Here is a 22,009-nt window from a genome sequence, read left to right as displayed (position 1 = left end):
AGGAATTCTGCATCCTCTTGGCCTAGGAGCCAAATTAGGCCTTTGGCTTAATATAATTCAGCTGGGCTTTGGAAATTTTTTTTTTAAAGACATAGTATCTGTTTCCTGTCCCATCCTTCAAAGATCAGAGATATGTATGCATGTGTTTTTGTGCGTATATATATATAAATTATTTGACTAAGGTCACCAATGGTGAGACTTCAGGGATTTCTTACTTCAATGGCATTATTTCGGAAAGCAGCAGTCATAATTAGTCTCTTTGATGACTGACTTAGCAGTGGAGGGAGGAAGTGGAGAAGTAGCACCAAAATGAGTATGGTGGGGAAGAAATGAAAGGCTAAGAGGACTTAGAGAGAGGTCCAATCTATCTGGTACTGTACAAGGCACAGGCTGCACTGGAGATGCTAGTTTTAGGGATAAAGGGGCCTTAAGAGAAGCAAGATGAATGAGAGAGATGTTTAGGGATAAAAAAAAAGAAAGGACAGAACATGTTGGTTAGCCATGGGGGATGAAAGTCAAACCTGCTTTAGTATCCTAGGAACTTTGTACTACTTAGTAGTAGCATAAGGTCTGAGATTGACCAAGCAGGATTTTGTGGCCTATATACTGCGTATATGCTCATTTCCTTCTTGAAAATGTAAGTGCTATTTGCCGTTCTTATACAGATGAGAACAATGGGGGATCTGAGAGATTAAGAAACTAGCTCAAGGGTACAAAGTTAGTAAATGGTGAAACCAAGATTCAAAATCTAAGTCTGTTTCTGCACAAACGGTATGTCCTTTCTACAATACACTTTGACTTTAATTTCAGAATTTAGTTGAATACTTTTAACCAAATTTTAATTTTACAAACAATCTACTTTCAAATAATAAAAGAGAAACATACATCATATGAAAAGGAATCTGTGAGGGTGGGGTGACATTTAGATAGCAATATTACTGAAAATATTTAAGCATAATTACAAATTAATTTCAGAAAAATAACACTGTCTAAAATTTCAAAGCATTTCTAGGAACAATCTAAAGAGGGCTGTTTTTTCTTATGAAAAAGTTTATTATTTTCCTCTCAAAGTGGATTTGGTATTAATGACTCAGACTAATTCATATGGGCTTTTCTTCTTCTCCATCAATAATAACAAAACAGTTTTTTTATTTCAAAGTAATTCTGATATCAAGAAAGTAAGAACTATGTGAATTTAAAAGTTTCAGGGATATTTTACTTTTAAGCAGTAAGATGTCTTTAGAAAGAAATAGAATATTACTTTTAATTGACTCTCCTTAAATTTGCTAATAGGAAACAGGTGAAATAAAATGTACTATGTACTATTTTAGTTATTATTTTTGAGAAAGAGGGTGCTTCACTTTGTTTTTTCAGAGCCTATATGGAATTATTGATTTTATTTTTTAAATGTTTTGCTTAAACAGTGAAAAGATTATCTCAGAGGGAAATACTGTCTAGATAATAAAGTTATACTATTGGTTTTCTTAAAAACAATGTTTTTGGACATTAGTGTAAATTGTGGATACCTATTATGAAATCTTAAGCATTTTGAATTTTATGAAAAAACCCACCTTTGACCACTTTTTCAAAGACTGTTTAACATGACTTATGCTTTCTGCTTTAGGGAAGAAAATATTAAATCATATAATCGAACATAAGTCAATAAGGTAAAAGAAAATCTGTACTTAGAAAACAGATCTAATAGGAGCACATTTGCATTACTGAAGCCTAATTGTCTTCACAATAAAAATTTATACATTCAAGTATTTAAACATTCTAGTACATTTAACTTAACACTCTGAGTTAACTTAGACATAATCAAATTAACTCCCTTATAAAAATCCACCTAAACACCAATACTGGTTAGTCAAACTTGCCTAAAATGGGAACATCTTGCACATCAATAGGTACTTCTGGGAAATGAGGCATAAGGTAATAACACAAACCCAAAAGTTTACAAGGCGCAGTCTGTCACACGTACACTGGAAATTCGGTTTAAATGTTCATTCCTAACGCCTCGACGGAAATTTTTTTTTGGTATAGGATATTCATCAGTCAAAAATAGCTTGACGCTTCCAAAATCAAGCTCCGTCCAAGTTTTGGGTCAAATCCTGATATAGAGTACTCAAAGCAGATCACGTTTTTGTCAATATTCAATCAGAGGTTTTGGGAGCAGAAGAAATCTCAGGATAACCACTTTGTCTTATTCCCTGCCTTCCAACAGCTAATATCATAATCCCCAGGAACACAGCACCCCTCCCCACTCCCGCTCCCTTTAGGGAAACGTGTGTGTGTGTGTGTGTGTGTGTGTGTGTGTGCGCGCGCGCGCGTTTCAAGGCCTACAGTAGCTGCAGAGATGTTCATTACCATTTGGATATGTTTAGAATTCTACTAGGGAGAAATGAATGATAGCATTTTCCTCTTCACAGGAAGGTGGGCCTGGGGGATTCCCACCACCTGCACTGACGCTAAGTTATGGAAAGCAGCCAAGAATCTGGGACTCAGGGAGAGGCGTCCCAGTCGGTTCTATGGAAACGAGAGACGCGAGTGGCCTAGCGCCTTCCTGGCAGGAGACCGAGCTGCGGAGCTGCGCAAACAGGAGGCGAGGGAAGCGGCTCAGCCCTGCACTGCAGAGGCGCTCGGGGCCGTCCCCGCCGCGGCACGGGCGGAGCGCGGCGGGGTCTGCGGCTGCAGCCCATCGACGCGCGCGCGGAGCGCGGCGGGTCGGGCGAGTGCGAACCAACGACGGCTGCGGAAAGCGTCAGAGGTAAGCACCGCCACCGCTCTACCCGGCCCCTTCCCAGCCTCATAGCTGGGAGCTGCAGAAACTTCGGGGGCACGGAGGACACAGTCAGGGTACACTGTGTCTTCCGAGCTGAGGCCCTTTACCTTCCTGGTTGGAGTTCCTGGGCTGCTTCCTTCGCGCGGCGCCGGTGACACGCAAGAAGACAGCCGCAGCACTTGCTACTTCACTAATCCGGGCTCTGGGAAATAATTTCCCGCCGCGCGCTCCGCGGCCCCGGAAGCTATTGTGCCATTTCCGAGTGGTTGTCAGTGACGCTTTCGAGCCGTCGTCAGGGTCGTCTGAGCGGGTTCAGGGCTTCCTTATGGCTGGCGCGCTAGGCTCCTGATAGTTCTGCGCTGAAGGTGGGAGACTGGTGAGTGATTTTTCTGGGTTGCCTCCTGGGCCTGGTATTTCCGTCCGCCCGAGGCTCCGTGTAGCATCTTATCCGGACCGAGTAATTAGCGGGAAAGGGTTGAACCAGAACCAGGAGTCCCCATCCAGCCCCGTGGCGCTTGACCCTGTGTGCTGCGGGAAAAGGCCTTGAGATTCCGACTTACGGTCTTCTCCACTCGCAGTATCTATCTCCAACTTGGAGCTCTACCTCGGGTCCCCAAGTGCCCCTGCGCAAGGCCAAAGACACCTCTACCGCGACTCGGTTTAGTACAGTCTCTCTACCAATGATCAAGGAGTGTCCACACTCTCCCATTGGCAGGGTTTAGTCACCCTCGATTTTCGAGAGCTGCTTTACCATCCTTTTCCTGAGCACTGTTTCCATTATCCTGGGGTGCAATGCCTGGGAGACAGGCAGTCGGCTGAAGTGCGCACCTTTTATATTTTGGAAGTGGGATGAGGGGGGTCGTTCCTGATTTAGAACTCAACGATACCGCCGCCGTTTGAATTGGGTGAGAATGGTCTTTGTTTTCCTGGCTGCTATGAGCTAATGAGATAGGAGAGCAAGCTTAAAATTTCACGCATGGACTTTAGATACACATGTTACCTTTTGGAAAGGAGTGGTCAGGAATAGATGTGCTTTCAGAAAGGAGTGCCTCTGCACTGTTCCAGGCTTCCTCGATAATGAAAGATTCAGGAGAATTTTAGATGAAGGTCTGAGTTAGAATAGCTTTAAAGAGAAATTGCTTACGATGAAGAGGTAATGTGAGGGAAGGTGCTCATTCCGTTGAAGATTTTAAAAATGTGATGTAGAGAACCTATTTTTGGTGAATTCTCTTTCTTGAGTAATGCAGTTTTTCAGGTAAGTTTTCACTCACCACCTTATATTTAAATAATCACCTGTTCCATAAGAGGCAGCTGCTTGATTTTTTTTTCCCCCTTCAAAACAGCCAGTTCCACAAAGAGTTCTAGGGATAACTCTACCATAAAGAAAAATGCATTATTCAATTCAAGGACCTTAATGCATCATTAAGGTCCTTTTGAGAGTAACCTTTTAGAGAGTAACAAACACACTAATCTTTTGATTAGTTACCTTTTGAGAGTAACAAACACACTAATCTCCTTGTTGATTAACAATTCAAACTTTTATAATCTCATTTGGTCCCAATTTTGCCATTCTTATTAAATCTTGTAGTTTTTCCTTATTTCCCCAGTTGCAAGGATTATAAATATTGATAATTTAAGGGAGGTTATATGTTTCTATATAGCAACTAGTTTTTAGATAAGCAGTGTTGTTTTGTTTTGTTTTTAAATCAATGCTCTTGACTCGTGATCTCTTTTTAAATTAATATAGCCAACCACGAATACTAACCACAAATAGCTACTGTCTGCCAGCTATTATCTTATTTAAACTTACTATAGTTCTACAAGAAAAATTGTATTATCCCTATTTTGCAAACATTTTATACCGAGACTCAGATGTTCTTACAAATTACACAATTAATTGGTAATTGAGATTTGAACCCAGTCTACCTGACTCCAAACTTGGGCTCTTTTTACTGTGCTCTCTACTTCCTTTCATAAATAACAAAATCATTCTTTTCACTCTCAGGTAAAATTGGATAGTATATCACATTCCAAAATCAAATGGATAGCAAAACTTGAGTATAAAGAGATTTAAGGAATTTGTTAAGGAATTAATTCCTTAATGTGTTAAGGATTAAGGAATGTGTTAGGGATTTAAGGAATCACCATAAGGTAATTTTGACATATGAATAATCCAAATTCTTTTCTGTATTGATCCTTAGCCAGTTTTATCATCCTAACTCAAACAAATACAAGCAATCTAGAGACCATCAGTATATTAGTGACTCCAAAACCTGAGTATCAGCTATCTCTTTAGGCAGCTTCTATTTGTGTGTATGTAAAAAGAGAGAAAATGAGTGAATGAGCACAGATTCATAAAATTGAACTTTGTGATGCCCTGTAAGGAATTACTATGTACTGGCTGTTAGCAAAACTGTTCTATTCCAGTCTTGTAACCCTCAGACAGATGGTGATTAACATATTTCAGGAGAATATGCTTAACTAAACCTACACCTTGCAATATTCTATTTTATGTAAAGAAATAGAATAGCTTAATTATCAAGGAATTTACTAAAATCTAGTTGAAATGACCAGCACTAGAAATGACATAGAACTTAATTCTAAAGAATATCTTGTTTTACAAAAAGGCACAAGTATATATGTATAGCTCATTTCAAATACTAATATCCATTACATTGTATTGACTTCTGTGAAAGATATTTGGTTTTGCATGTCCCACAGGTAGATCTCAGTGATATTTTTGTTTTCAATCAAACTTCAGTGCTTATCAAGGTTGAAATTAGATCTGTTTTGTTGATCTCATACTCAGCATCTAGCACTGCGCCTGGCATGTGGTAGGGGCTCAATAGATATTTATTGAATGAACAATTCCTTTTAAAAGTGTTATTTATCCGCAGAGAAATATTTGTACATGTTTTTTTTTTTAAAGGGACTTACCACATAAATGCACACTTCTTTATCTTTACTCACTTTGACCCTGAAATGTATTGTCCACTCCACAACTCATCCATAAAAGGCAATGTGGTGTCCTGCAAAGAAGAGCAGGCAGTGAGACAGGAGATAAGAGAATACCTAATATTTGTTATTGCTTACTCTCTGCTGTGCAATGTTACGTTTAATCCTCACAGCACTATGGGGTAAGTATCATCCTTCTTTTAGGGATGAGAAGACAAAAGATAAGCTTTGTAAAGTTTCCGGGGCTACACACAGTCACTAAGTACCAGAGCTGTGATTTGAACCAAGGCTGACTCCAAAGGCCACAGTGTTAACCACTTTCCTATACTGCCTCCAACTGGATTTTAATCCTGCTCATCTACTGACTGGGTATATACACAGGGAAATTTATTTCTCTGAGGATCATATTTCTTATCTGTAACATAAGAGTTGGATTAAATGATCTATAAAGTCCCTTCTGGCTCAAAAATCCTGACTTTAGTTGGGTCCCAAGCATTATCTGAATGAAGCAGTTCTAATGTGCTAGAAAATCTTTATGAGTGGAGCTTTACATGTATTTATTGGTGTCTTCCACATTGATAGATGTACAATTATGTTTTTGTAATGCAAAGAATAAGACCAGAGTTAAAAAATCTTAGCCATGTTTTTGCCAGTTTTTGACCCTGATAAGTCTCTGATTCTTTGTGAGCTTATGTTTTCATACGTAAAATGGATACAGAAGAGTGCTGTGAGGGTTAAGTGAGATAGCTTCAAATACCCTGACACATAGTTGGCATTAAATAAATATTGACTCTTCCCCCCCCATCTCCCATCTTTTGAGGATAAAAGAAGATTGGTGAATGTAAACATATTTTATAGGTTAGCCAAAGATAAAGAATCTTCACTTATAATCTACTAAGAAAGATCAAGTTATATACACAAATAGTTATTGTATGACCGACAATTGACGTAGAATCATTTAACAACAAAACGATGGGAACACAGAGAAAAGAAATTTTGCTTCCAATAGGACAGATGAAGCAAGATTTTATGAAGAAGGTAATGCTAAGTTTCGGCGTTGAAGGATGGTGAGGATTTTGGTAGGGGGGGAAGAGGGAAGAATGTTCCACTGGAGGATGCAAAGGTATCGGAAAAGATTAGTGAATACATATTAGATACGTGGGATGGGTGAAGGCTAATGATAAAAGGTAAAAACGCTGAGTTCAGGGCAAGCTATGGGTAACTGGTCATCTTAAAGATGTTAGGCCTTGGGGCTTCCCTGGTGGCGCAGTGGTTGAGAGTCCGCCTGCTGATGCAGGGGACACGGGTTCGTGCTCCGGTCCGGGAAGATCCCACATGCCGCGGAGCGGCTAGGCCTGTGAGCCATGGCCGCTGAGCCTGCGCGTCCGGAGCCTGTGCTCCGCAACGGGAGAGGCCACAACAGTGAGAGGCCCGCGTACCGCAAAGGAAAAGAAAAAAAAAAAAAAAAAGATGTTAGGCCTTCCACAAGGAGCCATGATTTTTCTGTATAACTAGGATCAGGTGGAGGATGGGGTAGGCATTTGATTACTTTGTTACGGAAATAATACGCATTTATTACAAAAAGAAGAAAAATGCACCTAATCGCACTCCAGACCCAGCCAAGCACCTACTCACTGAACCCCAACCCCAGGGAAGTCCCCTCCTGGCTTGGGAGTACTCTTCTCCATCCTAGTGAACAGTGAGCTGCGACTCGCTCCTCAGGCTGGGCCAGAGGTAGGAGGGGGCTCTGAGGGGTCACGGGGCCCAGTTTCTGGGCCTCCACCTTAAGAGGACTCACATGGGGACGGGTCCACAGGCACACGGTCCTGTCTACAAGCTCACTGCTCCAACGGGGTGGCTACTGGGCACTGGCACACCGCTGTGATGGCAGCGGGCTTCTGGGAGTAGGGTACGGGTGCTGTCTAGGGCTATGAGGTCTTCCCACCCCTCCTTCCTGTATCCTTCCTGGCTCCTGCCCCTTCCTGATGTCTGTGACGCTGGGCAACCACCTACTCATCTCTGAGCCTCAGTTTCCCCATCTGAAGTCACAGGGTAGACTGGGGGTAGGGGACTCGTGGCTTTCCTCTCCCAGGAGTGGTACCAGGACCACCCCCTACCCCAGGCCCACCATATGACCATGGTGTGGTCATATCTGGATCTGCCTAGATTTCCTGACTTGCCTGTGCCTGGGTCCCCTGAGATCACTCCCTTCTGCTCCATGTCCTCTCACAATGCCTTCTCTACAGAAAAACAAAGCAAACAAGCAAACCAACCATCTCCCTTCCAGGGCTTGGATACTGCTGAGTTGCTGCCCGGTTGCTCCACATCCGGCTCCGCCCAGTACGGCTAGGCTGCGTCATTTTAAAGGCTGGTAAAACACCAGGGTTTGGTCATCAGAAGTGATGAGTCTGCAGACTGCTGACTCATCTCATCAGGTGACTCTGGTGAAGGAAGTTTTTGAAATGTGAACTCAAAGGCTGCAGTTGAGTCAGGAAGCAAAAGCAAAAATCAGCATAATTACATTAAATTATATTAAAAAGTCTCAGAAAGTGGGCAGAGGATACTGCCTTCCAGCCTCAATTGCTGATTTGTTGTTGGAGGCAGGTTTTTGAAACAGTGCTCCAGCTATTTCCCTGTAAATTTTGGTTAAAATACAAATAGGCGGCAGCTCAAGAAATACCCTAAATTGCTAATATTTTATCTATAACGTATCGTACACACACACACCCCCATAAAGAGAGAGAGAATGAACATATATAGCTGTTTAAATCACTTGGGGGATTCTTTGCTGAATAAAGTTCTCAGGACAAATTATCTAATACTAAAAAGTAAAAAGGGACACAATTGTCATTTGATTAATTAGGCAAATCAATATAATGTTAAACAGCTGAATTCAGAGACGACCTGAGTGAGCTCAAACTCATGAACTTATGTAATATCTTGAGAAAGTTACTTAAATTATTTGAGCCCCAATTTCATCGGTAAAATGATAATATTAACTTCATGGATCTATTAGGATTAAATGTGATAATGTCTGAAAGCACACAGAGGCATCAGAAAAATTTTATTAGGGATCTGTTTAGTTTTTGTTGTTATTTAATAAAATTTAATTGTTTTAAAATAAGGTCTGCAGCTCCAACCATGAAATTAAACAGACTTGAGTTCAAATCTCATCTCTGTCAGTAGTTGCATCATGCTGAGAAAATTGCTTTTCTACTCTGTTTCCTTATTTATAAAATGGGAATACTAATAATGTCTTCACAGGGCTTTTGTGAAGACTAAATGAAATAATGATGCCTAGAGTCTAATATGGTGACTAGACATGTACTTTGTTTGCTCAAATTCCCAGAGAAGCACATACAACGAAGGGAATAGATGTGCAAGAGATTTATTGGTGATACTCCCTGTGAAGGATAAAGGAGAGGGAGCTAGAGTAGGAGGGAAGTACCTTCAGGCCTCAGTGGAGGTCTGACAACCTGTGCAGGAGAGTCGGAGGGAAGGAAGAAGAGGAGGGGGAAAAGAATCTCAAACCTCTCAAAGAAAGCTTCAACTTGTTCATGCGGAATCCGAGAGCCAAAGTCATCTGTTAGAGGAATCCCATATCACCACAGTACCCAGTATATGTTGGTTATTTGCAAAAATAATTAACAGTTGTCACATACTGTAATTTACAATTGTGTTTAAATTTCAACTCTTGAATTTTACGGCCTATCCCCACCTCCCCTAAGAAAAGTACAGTCCCTGCTGCCAAACACTGACATTAACATTTGAGGCACATGTTCTTAGACTAACAACTTCTTATATTTTACAATACAGCTTTGTTAGCCAGAGAACAGTTGAGGAATCAAAAGATCTGCTCCAAATTACAGTTGAAAAATGTAAACATTACCTAAGCAACTGATTTTTTGACATTAGGTGATTTAAACACAAACTGTCTAAATTTCTAAATTCAGATAACCAATAAATGTAACAACCTTAAACAGCTGAGTAATGTTAATATCCATAGTGTGAATATTAACCTAAACTTGAATGTTCATTTCCTTTCTTACTAAAGGGAAGCAAAATATATGACCCCAAAATATGCCACTTTGGCGTGTGGAGTGATTTGAGCCAAAGGCAATCAAGATCCAGCAGACTCAAGAGCAACTTTTACCTCTCCCTTAACTACCTAAAAATTTAAACACCGGGCCTGTACCAGGAAGGGAGCTATTACCAGAGAGAACTTTTACCTGAATGACTTATATGTATGGCAGGGCAAATGACTAAGTACCAAACTTCTGCTCTTCTTAGTGTCCTATGAATTACCCTTCTCCCCTTTGAAGCTCCAGGCCGTTATCCCATTCCTCGGCTCAGGATGGCCTATAAACCTCAACTGCCCACCTCGCCCTTGGGTCTCAGTCTTATGGAGCTCCCATATGTATGTAGTTAAATTTGTTTCTTCTGCTAATCTGCCTTATGTTAATTTAATTAATAGATCTGCCAAAAGAACCTAGAAAGGTAAAGGAAAATTTTTACTCCCCTATATTACCAAAGATATCTCTATGGTCAAACAGATCAAGGTATTATATTTTTGTCTGTCTCTACCCATCTACCCCCTCCCTCTTTTGTTGTTTTTAATGAGGAATTGTAGCCATCAATCAGTTCAGTACTCTGCAAATGGCAGGTCATGACCCATCAATTGGTGAATACTAGTCCGCACTTTTGTTTCAGTTATGTATGGCTTTAGGATTTGGGTATTAAATGTGTTTGTTACTGTGAATCAAAGGATTTAAATTTTAAAGCAAGGGATTTAGACTAACTTCCTTATCTTACAGGAGGAAATGAGGACTAACGAGGTGATTTAATTTGCCCAGATAACTCAGGAAACATGTGACTTGAACCAGAAGCTAGGTCTTAAGAATCGAAATTTAGGGTTATTTGTATCATGGTTCCAGGAAAAGGCTTCTTGTTTACAGTACTTACGGCACATAATTACTTTATTTTCCAGTGAGTTAATATGATAGTCCTTTTCTGTCACTTTCATTATTTCTTTGCTAAGATTTATTGAGAAGAGCTTTTCCCTGACTGTGGCCATTGAGTGTCAGGAAGGATGTACAGCTGCAGTTATTTTTTAGCCGTCAGCAGCTGTACCACATCACCGGAATTTACTGTTTATTTTCCCTATGCGAAACAGCTAATTTAACAGTTTAAATCTGGAGTTTACCTAATTTAAACTGAGCAGTGATGGGAGTTCTTTCTGAGGGGCATTATACTGGTAAAATCTTAATTTTTACTAATACCAGTGAATATTTTTCTGTACTTCATTGTTATGACATTGTTTATCCATTTTCCTTGCTTTTTAGAGTTTAGCTCACCAAATATTTTCATTTTCAAAATATAAGTTTTGTGTATAATCATGTGATAATTTATTCCTTTATGATTTTTTAAAAAATATATCATTCTTTATTTTTCTAGCAAATATTCATACTGAAGGGGAGCAGAATAGGCTGACCCCAAATCTGCCATTGTGGCATGTGGATTGTTTTGAGCTGAAGGTAATCAAGATTGAACAGACTCAAGAAAAACTTTTACCTCTCCCTTAACTACCTAAAAGTATTTAGATAGGGGGCCTATTCCAGGAAGGGAGCTACTACCAGAGATCACTTTTATCTAAATGACTTATCTGTATGGCAAGGCAAATGCTCTCCTTATCATCCTATGAATTACCCTCCTCCCCTTTGAAGCTCCAGGCCCCTATCCCATTCCTTAACTCGGGATGGCATATAAACTTCAACTGCCTGACTTGCCCTTGGGTCTCATTTTTATAGAGTTCCTATACAATGTACAAAATTAAATTTGTTTTTCTGTTGTTACTCTGTCTTCAATTTAATTATTAGACCAGCCAAAGAATCTAAAGGGAAGAAGGGAAAATTTTTCCACCTCTATAGTATCTGCCCTCAGAAGTGCCCTATGAGCAATTTAGCTTCTCTGTGGTCAGTTCAGTCCTCTGCTATTTAGAGATTTGACTGGGAAAGAGTTCGGGAGTGGGGCTGTTCGTAAATAGAGTACTCCTTCTAGGCTCTGTTTCTCTGTTGCCTTATGTACCCTTTTATCATTGAGGCTCTCTGCGTTCATTCTTTTGATTAACTTCACCTAGTCATGATCTTTCTGTGGCTTTCTCATTTATCTGACTCAGCAGTTCTGAAACGTTTGGTTTCAGTAGTCCTTTACACTCTTAAAAATCACTGATGACCTGGGTGGGACTTCCCTGGTAGTACAGTGGTTAGGACTGTGCACTCCCAATGTAGGGGACCAGGTTCAGTCCCTGGTCAGGGAACTACACCCTGCATGCTGCAACTAAAGAGTCCACATTGCCACAACGAAGATCCCGAGTGCCACAAGTAAGACCCAGTGCAGCCAAATAAATAAATAATAAAAAGAAAAATTACTGATGACCTTGAAGAGTTTCTATGTATGTAATTATATCTATTAATATTTATTATATTATAAATTAATATTGAGTATTTTAAGAAATAATTCAGTAATAAAGCAATTACATGTTAACATAAATAGCATTAAAAATAACTATTTTTCAAAACAAAAATTATAGTGGAAGTGTGGCAGTCTGTTCAGTATCTGGCTTAATAGAATAGTACTGAATTCTCAGATCAGCTTCTGCATTCATTTCTTCTGATTTTTTGTTTTGGTTGAAGTAAGTGAACAAAATCTAACCTAATACAGACCTATAGTTGGAAAAGAAAGGAGTATTTAGGGCTTCCCTAGTGGCACAGTGGTCAAAAATCTGCCTGCCAAAGCAGGGGACACGGGTTCGAGCCCTGGTCTGGGAAGATCCCACATGCTGCAGAGCAACTAAGCCCATGTACAACAACTACTGAGCCTGTGCTCTAGAGCCCACAAGCCACAACTACTGAGCCTGCGTGCCACAACTACTGAAGCCCACATGCATAGAGCCCATGCTCTGCAACAAGAGAAGCCACCGCAATGAAAAGCCCGCGGACCTCAACGAAGAGTAGCCCCTGCTCACCGCAACTAGAGAAAGCCCGCACACAGCAATGAAGACCCAACACAGCCAAAAATAAATAAATAAAAAATAAATTAAAAAAAAAGGAAGCAGTATTTAATGGCCTTCTGAGATAATTGTGAATATTTTTCTTTGCTCTTATACCAAAACTTAACAAGTGGTAGTTTCTTAAGTTTAACTGCAACGTGGAATCCGCAATCACATCAATGAACTTTTGTATTTTTCCTTCAAAGTCCCTTGGTCTATTTTTCACTTTTTTTTTTTTTAACATCTTTATTGGAGTATAATTGCTTTACAATGGTGTGTCAGTTTCTGCTTTATAACAAAGTGAATCAGTTATACATATACATATATCTCCATATATCTTCCCTCTTGCGTCTCCCTCCCTCCCACTCTCCCTATCCCACCCCGCTAGGTAGTCATAAAGCACCGAGCTGATTGATCTCCCTGTGCTATGAGGCTGCTTCCCACTAGCTATCTATTTTACATTTCGTAGTGTCCATGCCACTATATATGTCCATACCACTCTCTCACTTTGTCCCAGCTTACCCTTCCCCCTCCCTGTGTCCTCAATTCCATTCTGTAGTAGGTCTGTGTCTTTATTCCCCTCTTGCCCCTAGGTTCTTCATGACCATTTTTTTCTTTTCTTTTTTTTTTTAGATTCCGTATATATGTGTTAGCATACGGTATTTGTTTTTATCCTTCTGACTTACTTCACTCTGTATGACAGACTCTAGGTCCATCCACCTCAATACAAATAACTCAATTTTGTTCCTTTTCATGGCTGAGTAATATTCCATTGTATATATGTGCCACATCTTCTTTATCCATTCATCTGTCGATGGACACTTAGGTTGCTTCCATGTCCTGGCTATTGTAAATAGAGCTTTAATAAACATTTTGGTACATGACTCTTTTTGAATTATGGTTTTCTCAGGGTATATGCCCAGTAGTGGGATTGCTGGGTCATATGGTAGTTCTATTTTTCCTTTTTTAAAGGAACCTCCAAAATGTTCTCCATAGTGGCTGTATCAATTTACATTCCCACCAACGGGGCAAGAGGATTCCCTTTTCTCCACACCCTCTCCAGCATTTATTATTTGTAGGTATTTTGATGATGGCCATTCTGACCGCTGTGAGATGATATCTTATTGTAGTTTTGATTTCCATTTCTAATGATTAATGATGTTGAGCATTCTTTCATGTGTTTGTTGGCAATCTGCATATCTTCTTTGGAGAAATGTCTATTTAGGTCTGCCCATTTTTGGATTGGGTTGTTTGGTTTTTTTTGATATTGAACTGCATGAGCTGCTTGTAAATTTTGGAGATTAATCCTTTGTCAGTTGCTTCATTTGCAAATATTTTCTGCCATTCTGAGGGTTGTCTTTTGGTCTTGTTTATGGTTTCCTTTGCTGTGCAAAAGCTTTGAAGTTTCATTAGGTCCCATTTGTTTATTTTTGTTTTTATTTCCATTTCTCTAGGAAGTGGGTCAAAAAGGATCTTGCTGTGATTTATGTCATAGAGTGTTCTGCCTATGTTTTCCTCTAAGAGTTTGATAGTGTCTGGCCTTACATTTAGGTCTTGAATCCATTTTATGGTTATGTTTGTCTATGGTGTTAGAGAATGTCCTAATTTCCTTCTTTTACATGTAGCTGTCCAGTTTTCCCAGAACCACTTATTGAAGAGGCTGTCTTTTCTCCATTGTATATTCTTGCCTCCTTTATCAAAGATAAGGTGACCATATGTGTGTGGGTTTATCTCTAGGCTTTCTATCCTGTTCCATTGATCTATATTTCTGTTTTTGTGCCAGTACATTAGTGTCTTGATTACTGTAGCTTAGTAGTATAGTCTGAAGTCAGGGAGTCTGATTCCTCCAGCTCCTTTTTTTTCCCTCAAGACTGCTTTGGCTATTTGGGGTCTTTTGTGTTTCCATACAAATTGGGAAATTATCTCTTCTACTTCTGTGAAAAATGCCAGTGGTAGTTTGATAGAGATTGCATTGAATCTGTAGATTGCTTTGAGTAGTATAGTGATTTTCACAATGTTGATTCTTCCAATCCAAGAACATTGTATATCTCTCCATCTATTTGTATCATCTTTAATTTATTTAATCAGTGTCTTATAACTTTCTGCATACAGGTCTTTTGTCTCCTTAGGTAGGTTTGTTCCTAGGTATTTTATTCTTTTTGTTGCAGTGGTAAATGGGAGACTTTTCTTAATTTCACTTTCAGATTTTTCATCGTTAGTGTATAGGAATGCAAGAGATTTCTGTGCATTAATTTTGTATCCTGCTACTTTACCAAATTCATTGATTAGCTCTAGTAGTTTTCTGGTAGCTTCTTTAGGATTCTCTATGTATAGTATCATGTCATCTGCAAACAGTGACAGCTTTACTTCTTTTCTGATTTGGATTCCTTTTATTTCTTTTTCTTCTCTGATTGCTGTGGCTAAAACTTCTAAAACTATGTTGAATAATAGTGGTGAGAGTGGACAACCTTGTCTTGTTCCCCATCTTAGAGGAAATGGTTTCAGTTTTTTACCATTGAGAATGATGTTGGCTGTGGGTTTGTCATATATGGCCTTTGTCATGTTTAGGTAAGATCCCTCTATGCCTACTTTCTGGGGTGGGGGGGGGTTATCATAAACAGGTGTTGAATTTTCTCAGAAGCTTTCTCTGCATCTATTGAGATGATCATATGGTTTTTCTCCTTCAATTTGTTAATATGGTGTATCACATTGATTTGCATATATTGAAGAATCCTTGCATTCCTGGGATAAACCCCACTTGATCATGGTGTATGATCCTTTTAATGTGCTGTTGGATTCTGTTTGCTAGTGTTTTGTTGAGGATTTTTACGTCTATGTTCATCAGTGATATTGGCCTATAGTTTTCTTTCTTTGTGACATCTTTGTCTGGTTTTGGTATCAGGGTGATGGTGGCCTCGTAGAATGAGTTTGGGAGTGCTCCCCTCTCTGCTATATTTTGGAAGAGTTTGAGAAGGATGGGTGTTAGCTCTTCTCTAAATGTTTGATAGAATTCGCCTGTGAAGCCATCTGGTCCTGGGCTTTTGTTTGTTGGAAGATTTTTAATAACCGTGTCAATTTCAGTGCTTGTGATTGGTCTGTTCATATTTTCTTTTTCTTCCTGGTTCAGTCTTGGGAGGTTGTGCATTTCTAAGAATTTGTCCATTTCTTCCAGGTTGTCCATTTTATTGGCATGTAGTTGCTTGTAGTAATCTCTCTTGATTCTTTGTATTTCTGCAGTGTCCGTTGTTACTTCTTTTTCATTTCTAATTCTACTGATTTGATTCTTCTCCCTTTTTTTCTTTATGAGTCTGGCTAATGTTTTACCACTTTTGTTTATCTTCTCAAAGAACCAGCTTTTAGTTTTATTGATCTTTGCTAATGTTTCCTTCATTTCTTTTTCATTTATTTCTTATCTGATCTTTATGATTTCTTTCCTTCTGCTAACTTTGGGTTTTTTTTTTTTTTGTTATTCTTTCTCTAATTGGTTTAGGTGTAAGGTTAGGTTGTTTATTTGAGACATTTCTTGTTTCTGAAGGTAGAATTGTATTGCTATAAACTTCCCTCTTAGAACTGCTTTTGCTGCATCCCATAGGTTTTGGGTCATTGTGTTTTCATTGTCATTTGTCTCTAGGTATTTCTTGATTTCCTCTTTGATTTCTTCAATGATCTCTTGGTTATTAAGTAGTGTATTGTTTAGCCTCCATGTGATTGTATTTTTTACAGATTTTTTCCTGTAATTGATATGTAGTCTCATAGCATTGTGATCAGAAAAGATATTTGATATGGTTTCAATTTTCTTAAATTTACCAAGGCTTGATTTGTGACAGAAGATATGATCCATCCTGGAGAATGTTCCATGAGCACTTGAGAAGAAAGTGTATTCTGTTGTTTTTTGATGGAATGTCCTATAAATATCAATTAAGTCCATCTTGTTTAATGTATCATTTAAAACTTGTGTTTCCTTATTTATTTTCATTTTGGATGATCTGTCCATTGGTGAAAGTGGGGTGTTAAAGTCCCCTACTAAGATTGTGTTACTGTTGTTTCTGCCTTTTATGGCTGTTAGTTAGTATTTGCCTTCTGTATTGAGGTGCTCCTATGTTGGGTTCAAAAATATATACAATTGTTACATCTTCTTCTGGGATTGATCCCCTGATCAGTATGTAGTGTCCTTCTTTGTCTCTTGTAATACTCTTTGTTTTAAAGTCTATTTTGTCTGATATGAGAATTGCTACTCCAGCTTTCTTTTGATTTCCATTTGCATGGAATATCTTTTTCCATCCCCTGACTTTCAGTCCGTATGTGTCCCTATGTCTGAAGTGGGTCTCTTGTAAACAGCATATATACGGGTCTTGTTTTTGTATCTGTTCAGCCAGTTTATGTCTTTTAGTTGGAGCATTTAAAGCATTTACATTTAAGGTAATTATAGATATGTATGTTTCTGTAACCATTTTCTTAATTGTTTTGAGTTTATTATTGTAGGTCTTTTCCTTCTCCTGTGTTTCCTGCCTAGAGAAGTTCCTTTAGCATTTGTTGTAAAGATGATTTGGTGGTGCTGAATTCTCTTAGCTTTTGCTTGTCTGTGAAGCTTTTAATTTCTCTGTCGAATCTGAATGAGATCCTTGCTGGGTAGAGTAATCTTGGTTGTAGGTTTTTCTCCTTCATCACTTTAAATATGTCCTGCCACTTCCTTCTGACTTGCAGTTTCTGCTGAAAGATCAGCTGTTAACTTTATGGGGATTCCCTTGTGTGTTATTTGTTGTTTTTCCCTTGCTGCTGTTAATATTTTTTCTTTGTAGTTAATTTTTGGTAGTTTGATTAATATGTGTCTTGTCGTGTTTCTCCTTGGATTTATCCTGTATGGGACTCTCTGAGCTTCCTGAACTTGATTAACTATTTCCTTTCCCATATTAAGGAAGTTTTCAACTATAATCTCTTCAAATATTTTCTCAGTCCCTTTCTCTCTCTTCTTCTTCTTCTGGGACCCCTATAATTTGAATGTTGGTGCATTTAATGTTGTCCCAGAGGTCTCTGATACTGTCCTCAATTCTTTTCATCCTTTTTTCTTTATTCTGCTCTGTGGCGGTTATTTCCACTATTTTATCTTCCAGGTCACTTATCCGTTCTTCTTCCTTAGTTATTCTGCTATTGATTTCTTCTAGAGAATTTTTAATTTCATTTATTGTGTTGTTCATCACTGTTTGCTCTTTAGTTCTTCTAGGTCCTTGTTAAACGTTTCTTATATTTTCTCCATTCTCTTTCCAAGATTTTGGATCATCTCTACTATCATTTTTGCGAGTTGTTTTTCAGATAGACTGCCTATTTCCTCTTCATTTGTTAGTTCTGGTGGGTTTTTACCTTGCTCCTTCATCTTCTGTGTGTTTCTCTGTCTTCTTTTTTTGCTTGGCTTACTGTGTTTGGGGTCTCCTTTTCGCAGCCTGCAGGTTTGTAGTTCCCGTTGTTTTTGGTGTCTGCTCCCAGTGGCTAAGGTTGGTTCCGTGGGTTGTGTACGCTTCCTGGTGGACCAGACTAGGGCCTGTGTTCTGGTGGATGAGGCTGCATCTTGTCTTTCTGGTGGGCAGGTGCACGTCTGGTGGTGTGTCTGTGACCTTATTATGATTTTAGGCAGCCTCTCTGCTAATGGGTGGGGTTGTGTTCCTGTGTTGCTAGTTGTTTGGCATAGGATATCCAACACTGTAGCTTGCTGGTCATTCAGTGGAGCTGGATCTTGGCATTGAGATTTAGATCTCTGGGAGATTTTCACCATTTGATATTATGTGGAGCTGGGAGGTCTCTGGTGGACCAATGTCCTGAACTTGGCTCTCCTACCTCAGAGGCACAGCCCTGACACCTGGCTGGAGCACCAAGAGCTTGTCATCCACACGGCTTAGAGTAAAAGGGAGAAAAAAAGAAGGAAAGAAAGAAAAATAAAATAAAGTTATTAAAATAAAAAAATATTATTAAAAAAATTTTAAAGTAATAAAAAAAAAAGGAAAGAGAAGAGAGCAACCATACCTAAAAACAAATCCACCAATGATAACAAGTGCTAAAAACTCTACTAAAAAGAAAAAAAACACCGGACAGACAGAACCCTAGGACAAATGGTAAAAGCAAAGCTATACAGACAAAATCACACACAGAAGCATACACATACACACTCAGAAAGAGAGAAAGGAAAAAAAAATATATATATATATCGTTGCTCCCAAAGTCCACCTCCTCAGTTTGGGATGATTTGTTGTTTATTCAGGTATTCCAGAGGTGCAGGGTACATCACGTTGATTTTGGAGATTTAATCCGCTGCTCCTGAGGCTGCTGGGAGAGATTTCCCTTTCTCTTCTTTTGTTCGCACAGCTCCCGGGGTTCAGCTTTGGATTTGGCCCCGCCTCTGCATGTAGGTCGTCTGAGGGCATCTGTTCTTCGCCCAGACAGGACGGGGTAAAAGGAGCAGCTGATTAGGGGGCTCTGGCTCACTCAGGCGGGGCGGGAGGGAGGGGTACGGAATGCTGGACCAGCCTGCAGTGGCAGAGGCCGGCGTGACGTTGCAACAGCCTGAGGCGTGCCGTGTGTTCTGGGGAAGTTGTCCCTGGATCACAGGACCCTGGCAGTGGTGGGCTGCACAGGCTCCCCGGAGGAGAGGTGTGGATAGTGACCTGTGCTTGCACACAGGCTTCTTGGTGGCTGCAGTAGCAGCCTTAGCATCTCATGCCCTTCTCTGGTGTCCGTGCTGATAGCTGCGGCTTGCGCCCGTCTCTGGAGCACCTTTAAGCAGCGCTCTTAATCCCCTCTCCTGGCGCACCAGGAAACAAAGAGGGAAGAAAAAGTCTCTTGCCTCTTCTGCAGGTCCAGACTTTTCCCCGGACTCCCTCCCGGCTAGCTGTGGTGCACTAACCCCCTGCAGGCTGTGTTCAGGCTACCAACCCCAGTCCTCTCCCGGCGCTCCGACTGAAGCCCCAGCCTCAACTCCCAGCCCCGCCCGCCCCGGCGGGTGAGCAGACAAGCCTCTCGGGCTGGTGAGTGCCGGTCGGCCCTGATCCTCTGTGTGGGAATCTCTCTGCTTTGCCCTCCGCACCCCTGTTGCTGCGCTCTCCTCCGTGGCTCCCAAGCTCCCCACTTCTCCACCCACAGTCTCCGCCCACGAAGCGGCTTCCTAGTGTGTGGAAGCCTTCCCTCCTTCACAGCTCCCTCCCATTGGTGCAGGTCCCGTCCCTATTCTTTTGTCTCTGTTTTTTCTTTTTTCTTTTGCCCTACCCAGGTACGTGGGGAGTTTCTTTTGCTTGTCGGGACGTCTGAGGTCTTCTGCCAGCATTCAGTAGGTGTTTTGTAGGAGCTGTTCCACATGTAGACGTATTCCTGATGTATTTGTGGGGAGGAAGGTCATCTCCACGTCTTACTGTTCCACCATCTTGAAGCCTGCCCCGCATCGTGCACTTTGAATGAATCTTTTACAAACACATGCTTTTGTTACATAATGCATTGGCCATATGAAAATATTGATTCACTGATGTATGCTTGACTTCCAAATCTTAATATACTTCATTATACAATATCAAAAAATCCCATTTGTTAATATCACCAGTAATTTCCTCAGGAAAATCTTAAAATATTGCAAAATTGTCCGTCTGCAAGTATATGAATTTTCCAAGGTATTTGTTTTTGCTTTAAAAGCTCTAATTTTATCATTGGCAACAAATACTGTCTAATATTTTCCTTGAAATGACAGCTCAATTTGATTAATTTTGAGAAAATGTGTGGTGTATTCAAAGGTTGAGTTAATAAAATTACTAATTTTTAGTGCCTCATCAAGGACATTATTAAGTGAACCTGCCACTATTTTTTATTTTAACTGTGTGATGGTGAAAAATGTGACTACAGGGGTAGGCAGGAGAATGGCCCCCAGAAACGCCTACATCATAATCCCTAGAACCTGTGACTATGTTATGTTATATAGCAAAGGGGACTTAAATTTGCTAGTCAGTTTACTTTAAAATATTCAGATTATCCTGGATTATCTGAATGGATGCAGTGTAATTACAGTGTTTCTCCAAAGTGGAAGAAGGAGTCAGAAGAGTAATTCAGAGTGATGAGGTATGAAAAGGACTCACATAGCTAGCTAGAAAATGGGGGAAGTGGGCCACCAGCCAAGGAATGAGAGCAGCCTCTAGAAGCTAAAAAATGCAAGGAAACAACGGATTGTCTTCAGAGCCTCCAGAAAGGAATGCAACTGCTGAGCCTTTGGTTTTAGCCTAGTGAGACCCTGAAATGGTCTTTAACCAGGAGAACTGTAAGATAATACATTTTTGTGGCTTTATGACGATAAATTTGTGGCAACTTATTACAGTAGCAATAGAAAACTAGTAAAATTAACACAGTTTGGGGATTATAATTTGTGCTAGGGCATTGTTGCTTTTGCATTTAGTACAAATGTCGACCTATTGAAATGGCTTGTAATGTCTTATTACTATGAAAATAGTTTTTACCTTGTGAACCTTCTGTAAGAATGTTGGGTCTCCACCAGGGATCTGTGTACCATACTTTGGAATCTCTTATTTAATTTTTTCTTTTGTATTTCCTGTGTGTTAACTACTAGGCTAGGTACTAGGATGCAAAAATAAAGGAAGCACAGTTTCTCTCTTAAGAAGATTATAGTCTAGTGGTTGAGAGAGGTAAGCAAATCAGTGATTGCGGGTAGCACAGAATGACAGTTGCTCTAACTGATATACTCGAGTGAGGGAAAGAGACCTAGTCCTAGTCTCAAATGCTTCAGTGTAGTGGGAGAGATCACAAAAACAATTACAAAATGCAAAATGCAAATGAAATACCCCACTGAGAGGGGTGGGGGAGGGAGACCTTTACAATCCCACTAACAATGTGAGATGGTTTCAGTTTTTCCACATCCTCCCCAAAACATGTTAGTGTCTGTCTTTTGATTATAGCCATTCTAGTGAGTTGTGAAGTGGTATCTTACGTGGTCTCAATTTGTATTTATCTGATAATTAATGATGCTTAACATCATTTCATGTACTTATTGGCCATTTGTCTATCTCCTTTGGACATATGTCTATTCAAATCTTTTGTTATTTTTTAAAACAATTTATTTATTTATTATTTATTTATTTAGCTGTGTGGGGTCTTTGTTGAGGCATGTGGGATTTTTCATTATGGTGCTTGTTGCGGTAGGCAGGCTCTTCCTTGCGGTGTGCGGGCTTCTCTCTAGTTGTAGA

At 39.9% G+C, this 22,009-nt stretch overlaps 2 protein-coding genes across 4 annotated transcripts in view; one reads left to right on the top strand and one right to left on the bottom strand.

Annotated features, from left to right (window-relative positions):
- The window catches only part of SLF1 (SMC5-SMC6 complex localization factor 1), a 66,167-nt gene extending 63,157 nt beyond the window's left edge, over positions 1–3,010 (bottom strand). For all 3 annotated transcript variants that reach the window (XM_079917129.1, XM_079917131.1, XM_079917130.1), the window contains exon 1: positions 2,890–3,010. The gene's annotated coding sequence lies outside the window, so the exon portion shown is untranslated. The remainder of the gene's footprint in view (positions 1–2,889) is intronic.
- Positions 3,011–3,072: 62 nt separating this feature from the next.
- Positions 3,073–22,009, top strand: part of KIAA0825 — a 398,890-nt gene continuing 379,953 nt past the window's right edge. The window contains 1 exon segment of the mRNA XM_079918575.1: positions 3,073–3,158. The gene's annotated coding sequence lies outside the window, so the exon portion shown is untranslated.

Source organism: Stenella coeruleoalba, assembly GCF_951394435.1.
Source record: "Stenella coeruleoalba genome assembly, chromosome: 3".
Classification (NCBI taxonomy): Eukaryota; Metazoa; Chordata; class Mammalia; order Artiodactyla; family Delphinidae; genus Stenella; species Stenella coeruleoalba.
This window is presented reverse-complemented; position numbering and strand designations above follow the sequence as displayed.